We start from the raw sequence: 8200 nt of genomic DNA, 5'->3' as shown, positions 1-8200 counted from the left end.
GTTGTACCTAGATGGATGTGCAACATGTAAAGATTCCCATGGAATATTTTTTATGAGTTGTTTTGTAACATTGTGATAATATTTCATGTAATTATTTAATATTGGGGGAAAAGAATTAAATGCCCAATATTAAAATGTGGAGTCAGTGGGTTAGGTAGCACATGGTATTAGCACATGGTTTATGTAATACCACTTAGTGGTTTTGTGGGACTTGCTACTATATAAGCAGCCACAAGGGTAGTTGTTGTAGAGAGAGTGACAAGGAGAAGACAAAAGGCAAGAGTCGAGCGGGACAAGGCTTGACAGGTTAGCCAAGGGAGCATTTTTGAAAGTTGAAAGCATGGCATGGGATGTGTGGATTCATGCTTGTTCACATAGTTTGCTTTGTTGTGGCTATGGCCATGAAGGCTTCCATGGTTGTATGGCAATGGTATTTTTGCTGAATAATACATGGTGATGGATGCTTTTGGAGGCTGGGTTTTTTCCCTCAATGAGGGTTTCCCAGGGTATATCTTGTGTCACAATTTTGTGGGTATGTTGTCTATTCTCTTGCATGTGGATTTTAATTTCATTCTTATTTCAAATATATTATGGGTTATGTGGAAACGGTTATATTCTTTGTTTCCAAGTTTCCTTACAAGTGGTATCAGAGCTATAGTTTTATTATTGTAACCCTAGATTGAATCCATGGGAATGCATGAGAGGATAAAAGAAAGGGCAAGATATACGAGTTTTTATTGCAGATTTGAAGGTTTTGGGTTTGTTGTTATGATGGGATGTTAAAAGATTTTGGGCATGTGAAATTGTTGGACAAAAATATTTTTTTGGATGTTTCATTTAAATGAGGTTTTTGGGGGGTAGCTTGCACAAATGACCTCCTAGGTAAAAACAGACCTCACCATTGGATCCGGGTCGACATTTTCATAAATTTTGATATATAATATGCTCTAGTTTGGCCATGTTCAGAGGAAATGAAAGAGCTTTTTGGTTTCAGCCCATGATGGCCATCAAATTTAATCCTGTCAAAATTTTCGTCACTAAAAAAATGAAAAATGAAAAATCATACTGAAAATGGTAAAAAGACTATCTTAGTAAAATGGCCATAACTTTCTCTCAGAATATCAAATTTTAGAGTTCTTATAGGCGTTGGAAAGCTAATTCAGAGAACTACAACATGGTGTAGGTTTGGTTCTATGATTTTGAGATTTTGTTATGTTTTAAGAGCCCTAAAGTCAGATTTTTTTATTTTGAGCACGAATTGGGGCATAACTTGGGCATACGGAGTCAGATTTTGGACTTCAAGTAGTCAAAAAAAAGCTCTTGGAGAGCTCTACAAATTGGTTTAGATTTGGTGTAGGTTTGGCATGATTTATTTGTTGATATATTGATCTAAACAGTTTATAGGTATATTTTGACTATGGTAACATTATGAGTTTATGGCATTGGAGATTTAAGATTTGATGTCATTGTATACTCAGTTCATATTTCAAATTGGTCTCATGATGATATAGTTATCAATGTTTGGTTTGGATATGCATGATGACTTGTTGGGTCTACAAGTTGTGCAGTGTTGTAAGCAGTCTATACTTATAGGTTGCATTTATGGCTTGGTTATGGGTTGTCTTTGCCCATTGATCTTTCATTATTGATGCATATTCAGATTGGTGGCTTGGATTTGGGTTGTCTATGCCCTAAGTCACATGATTTTATCTTCATGTAGAAGGGATGAGATATTCTTACCAGGTATAGTCATGGTGGAGGATTGTGGTTGACTATTTTATGCTGACAAGATGGATACTTTGAGAGCCAGATGCTCGGTTCATGAATGTGATCATGGTGTCATGGATTCTAGCATGACATGATTGGTTATACAGGTACATCCTTGATGTTCATTAGATTGGATTTTCTGATTTGGTTATGGTGGTGTATCTTCTTGGTTGAGGATCATGGTTATTTGGTTTTCTTTTGAGGAGCTCATGATGTGCACTTTGAGTTCTTTGATAGTTTGATGCCTTGGTTGATTCTCATGGTTAGAGGATGGGTTTTCATCATGATGTCATGGATAGCTTGGATACATGGTTTAGTGGGAGCTTGTGACAGTGATGGGGTGATAGTGTAGGATTAGTTCCTGGTTTGATTTGGATCTTCATATAGGAGATGGATTTTATGATGCCATAGGTGACTTGGTACCACAGTTGAGTGGGAGTTGTTGGAATTGATATATTTATTGAGTGTTTGCAGATGTTGGAGGTTTGTCTTAGATCCTGTTGCTGTAGAAGCATCTTTGACATTTGCATGGTGCACTTGTTATCTTCATAGTGTTTGAAGATGGTTAGATCTTGAGGACTCATGGAGTTCTTGGTTATCTTCATGGTATGTGGAGATGGTTCTTCTTGGTATGTGGAGATGGTTTTCTTCATGATCTGTGGAGATGGTTGCATCTTGAGGACTCACAGGGTTCTTGGCAAAGGTGTGATTTATATTTTTTATTTGGCATGTTATCCTTGGTATGAGGATGGTTTCATTATTATGTCATGGTAAACTCGTGATACACATTTAGAGTTGTGACATGTTATGGTGTGTTCATATGGAGCATGTTATCTCTTTGGTTGAGATGGTAAGATCATGTTGTCATGTTTATGTTCCTGAGGCCATGGTTGGAACTTTGACATTGATCTTGGTTTAGTTTCTTGGTATTGAGTACACTGATCATAAGCTGGATACTTCATGTTATTGCTATGTTGCATTTGGAGTTGGCATGGATTTATTGGTTATAGGTGCTCATGGATACTTAGAGACGGTGGTGATACTGATTTCTCTTAGATTAGAGAAGTATTTGTTGGGACAGTTGATGATTTTAGTAGGAAGTTCGAGGGGCAGTCACCTGATATGGACTTGAGAGGAGATTGTTCTTAGATGAGTCTTGGTTGGAGACTTGGGTATCTTGATGAGCATTCTCATTCCCAACTCTTGGTCTACTCAACAATTTGCTACTTGAGAGGTATAGCCCATTGTTTCTCTTAGTTGCATTATATTTATGCTTATCTTTCATGGATATGGATCTTGAGCTATGGTACATGAGCTAGTTCTGGAGGGTTCATTTGAGAGATGGTTTAGTATTGATTATCTCCATGTGCATATGTTGTTATGTTGGTTGAGTTTGGGAGATAGTTTTATATTGGGCATATTCCTTGGATTAGGAATGGTTATTCCTTGGTTTAGGAATGGTTTATGAGTTTGATCTTCTTGTGAGAGGCTTACATCCATGATGAGTTATATGGTATGGTTTGGGTGTTGTTGAGGCTTCTTGTTGGGGTTTTATGGAGGAGATCATACTTGCACAGTTTACATCTAGAGGTGTGTGTGGAAGGACATGATACAGGTTATGATTTGCATGGGTTCTCTGGTCTTGGTTATCTTCCTGGATGTTTAGTTTTGACAACATTAGAGTTGAGATTGGTTAGAGATTGTGATCACTGGTTTGTGCTCATGTATGTCATGTGAGAGATGACATGGTTATTACTTTAACTCTTTCCTCTATTGGTTGTGGTGAACTTGGGAGAGCATTGGAGACTTGTTATGAGAGTTGTTCTTGCAAGATATTAGTTTATTTATTGTGGATATCCTTGATACTACATGGATTCACTTCTTTGAGATGTTGTGAGTAGATTGCTTATAGATTTGACATTATCTTTTCCAGTGGGAGCTTCTTGGTATATATGTGGCAGGTATTGCTCTTGAGGCTTGTGATTTCAGGTTATAGATTGGATATGTTGGTGATATAAGATTCACTTGTTATACTTTTTTGAGGTATGGATAGTTGGATGGGTTTGGCACTTACTGTGGGTACTATTTTAGCTATGGATATTTTGACAATTACGGATACATGTGATTACCTTTGGATCAAGTTTTTGTGCTTGGAATTTTAGTTGGTACAAGATTTTATGATCTTCTAATGTGACAGGTTGGATGGCTTTCTCTTTTGGATGGCTTCTATGTATGTCTAGTGGTAGTGGCATAATAGGAGGTGGCATCATTCATGTTTGAGATGCTGGATACTTTGATTTTTTCATGGGTACCAGGATGGAGCACTTGGTGCATTTTGATCCATGATGGTGGATGTGCTGGGAGGGATTGTTCCCTTGTTCATTTATGTGGCTACAGATTGACCCTATGCAATGTATACAACAAGTGGGATATTGTTGAGATAATGGGTGTCACACACATTGCATAATATTGTTATATTTTATTATTTTATTTTTATTATGTAATGTTTTACCTAGATGGACGTGCAACATGTAAAAATTCCCATAGAATATTCTTGATGAGTTGTTTTGTAACATTGTGATAATATTTCATGTAATTATTTAATATTGGGGAAAAAGAATTAAATGCCCAATATTAAATGTGGGGTCAGTGGGTTAGGTAGCACATGGTATTAGCACATGGTTTATGTAATACCACTTAGTAGTTTTGTGGGACTTCCTATTATATAAGCAGCCACAAGGGTAGTTGTTGTAGAGAGAGTGACAAGGAGAAGACAAAAGGTAAGAGTCGAGCGGGACAAGGCTTGACAGGTTAGCCAAGGGAGCATTTGTGAAGGTTGAAAGTATGGCATGGGATGTGTGGATTCATGCTTGTTCACATAGCTTTCTCAGTTGTGGCTATGGCAATGAAGGCTTCCATGGTTGTATGGCAATGGTATTTTTGCTGAATAATACATGGTGATGGATGCTTTTGGAGGCTGGGTTTTTTCCCTCAATGAGGGTTTCCCAGGGTATATCTTGTGTCACAATTTTGTGGGTATGTTGTCTATTCTCTTACATGTGGATTTTAATTTTGTGTTTATTTCAGATTTATTATGGGTTATGTGGAAACGGTTATATTCTTTGTTGCCAAGTTTCCTTACATAGTTTCCCTTGCCAACCATGATCTTGCTTCACCGCATCTAGCTTACACTTAGAAACTCTAGATGGTGAAATGAATGAATTTGTAGCTCCTGAATCAAATGATACTGAAAGAGATATACCTAGGATAGCACCTGTGGTCTCAACCATGGTTCCCTGATGATCTGCTTGACGGTGGTTTACTACTGCAAACACTCTATGAGCTCTACTTGCATCTCCAACTGTAGGCTCTGAAGATGTTGGCCTAGGCCCTAAAAATTGAGGTGCTCATTGTGGACATTGAACTACGTAAAGTCTAATCTATCCAAATGAAAAACGTCTTATATTCCTGCCAGATCTGTTACCCATGGGTGGTGCATTTGATTGCTGACGACTGTTCCTGCTAACAAAAGACTAACTACTCTGGGCTAGCTAATTGGGTTGATTCTATTTACTGTGCTGAGTATTATGGTTGTTCCTTGAGTTAGAACCTCTGCCACCACCTTGAACCTAACAATTTGATCCCTTCTATTGCTGCATCTGTTGAGACTACTATTGAATACTATTTCCCCTTAGAAAAAGAAGGCTTCGTGTTTCCACTTGAGTTGTAGTTGCCTTTAGATCCTAATGCTGCCGGCACTCCTACAAAAACTCTTTGACCAAGGTTGACACTATGTTCAACAAGGATGGCTCGACGTACCACATCCTTGAGAGTTTTTTTCTCAAATACCTTGACACGCCTAATTATACGATTGTTCAAACCCCTAATAAAGTGTTGTGTCAACTGAGCTGAATTTTCACTGAATCCTAAAAAGGACATGAACTCCTAAAATTTGTGCTCATACTCGATCACTGTCATAGTATACTACCTAAGATTATGGAACTCATCTGCCCTTTGCTACTTCCATTCCTCTGGTAGGAATCATCCACAAAAACTCTCTAAGAATAGCTCCAAAGTGACACTACTCATATCAATACCCAACTTGTTTTCCTCAATTTTCCACCAAGTGGCCCCAAAATTCTCCAAATTGGTAATTGAAAATCTTTCCTTAACATTACTGTCAAAGTCCTAAATAGAAAAAATCTTGTCAAGGGTGATAAGCCACTATTCGGCCACATATCCAAAACCTTGCCTATTAAAGGGCTTGACCTTGGATCTCAAAAGGTCCTTCATCTAAGTAGATACAATGGATCTCTGTCGATACTTTCGAGGGCTCCTAGACCTGGGTCTATGCTCTTGTTCTGTCTAATGTGGTTTATGTTGTTCTTGAATAGGAGGTAGACGATTAAGAATGGTCTGCATCATCTATCTCAAATTAACCTCCTTAGACTCAACTTGGTCCTCTCTAACACTCTCTTCCTATTGCTTACTAGCATTCTCTCCTCCACTCTCTTCATGATTAGATCCCCCATGGGCAGACTCATGGACACTAATAGCTATGCCATGACCATGACCTCTACCATGACCTCCAACAAAAGACCTAGTCCTAGATACCATCCTACAGTAGTAGAAATTACTATTACAACCCAAAAGACACATGTTTGTGATAGACTAAGTTCTATTTAAGTTTTTCCTATGTTTAGTTTTAAGTAGAATTTTTAGTCTTGAAAGCTAAGTGTTGAAGTATGAAAATATGCAAATAATAGTTCAAGTTCTATTTTAGTTCACCTAGTTTCAAGTTTGAAAGAGATACACATAGTAGTTCAAAGTCCTAGTTTGTTCAAAAATACCCAGATCTCCCAATGTAGAAACCTGGGCTCTGATATAAACCTATTGGGACTCAAAATTGAAGCCTCGATTTTAAGCACCATCCTAAAAGTCAAGCCCTATAAGCACTTTTAAATGCATGTGTACTTAGCTATCTTTCTATGGCCTAAGATGTGTTAAATGTTTTTAAAACCTTGAATTAAATATATCCACTCATCTCATGAAGATAAATTTCCATTCTAAGTCATTCTATGAAGTTCCATTTGAGCAATGTCTAAATCTACATTTTTTCCTAAGTGTCAAACAGCGACAGGAGGCCTTGTTTGCATTTGAATATCTTGCACCTAATAATGTTTCATGAGTCACAACTTTGGGATCATTTAGTATCCATACCAAAGAACCCATGTTTCATATTTTGAGTCATTTCTATATGGTTTGAATATGATTTTTATCCCTCAAAGTTGGTTATTTATTGTTTTGATGCTGATACCAATTATTAAGAATTCTACGAGGCCTTGCTTGACTTGTTATAACTTTGACCCAATTAACCAAAATGAGAAAATTCATTTTTATAGAATTCTAGAGGTAAGAGACTTTCTATGTTTTATTTTTGAGCTTATGACAAATCTGTTTGATCAGTTTTTGAACATGATTCCAAAAGTAATGTGTAAAGTTTTACTGGTATCATAAACTACAGATTGGTTGGTACCCTGTTCATGATGTCAAAACTCTAAATCTATGAGAGGTAAGTTCAAATGGATTTTACTGTTGTGTTCTACTCTAAATTTTTTTCTAGTGTGCTAGTTTACAAGCTTTGACAAATCTGTCTACACACTTTCCTAGGTACATTTCATTTGCAAAAACCTCTTTTATGCTAGTGTTTCTAGTCCTAAAAATCTTAGTAGCCCACTTTGACTACTTGCCAAATTTTCTCAATTATTTGTCATGAGCCCTAACCCTAGATTTATACTCTCTTCATGACAATGAACCAACACCCTAGTTCCAATTTCCCCAAATATTAGTTTCCCCAATTTTTGAAGCCAAATCCAAACATGATTTTTAGTTTTCTAATATGTTTCCTTGCAAGCGGTTCTGAGAGGGAAACTTTGACAATCAATATCTTTTGACTGAGAATTTTTCATGAGATAATTTTTGGTAGGCTGGAAGAATGTTAAATAGAGAATTAGTTTTGGAGAAAATTTCTCACTACTATGATACCATGTTGGTAGTTTTCAGTGTGAGACCACATTATTGGTTCTAGTTTTTTCTGTGAGACCACATTGTTGGATCTAGAGTTGTGATGCCACCACATTGTTTAACAATTTCCCTTGTAATGAACAACAATAAATAAGAATATAGATAGCTTTGATTTTTTAGGCAATTTTACATTTCAATTTCATGCATCTTATTGTATTTGTTTCAAAGAAATGAATGAAAATGCAACACCAAGTTAATCTTCATTTTGATATCTTGTATCCTAATCATGGTGTTTGTGATCTTTTGTGTTTTGTAAAAAAATGGTATGAAACTCAATTGCAATCTAGTGGTTATATATGTTGATTTATTTTTCTTATGACTCAAGTAGTCATGTAAATGCTTGATTTAT

This window comes from Cupressus sempervirens, chromosome 1 (assembly GCF_028749045.1).
Source record: "Cupressus sempervirens isolate cs-2001-9-10 chromosome 1, ASM2874904v1, whole genome shotgun sequence".
Taxonomy (NCBI): domain Eukaryota; kingdom Viridiplantae; phylum Streptophyta; class Pinopsida; order Cupressales; family Cupressaceae; genus Cupressus; species Cupressus sempervirens.
The sequence above is the reverse complement of the archived record's forward strand: the minus strand, read 5'-3'. Positions refer to the sequence as shown.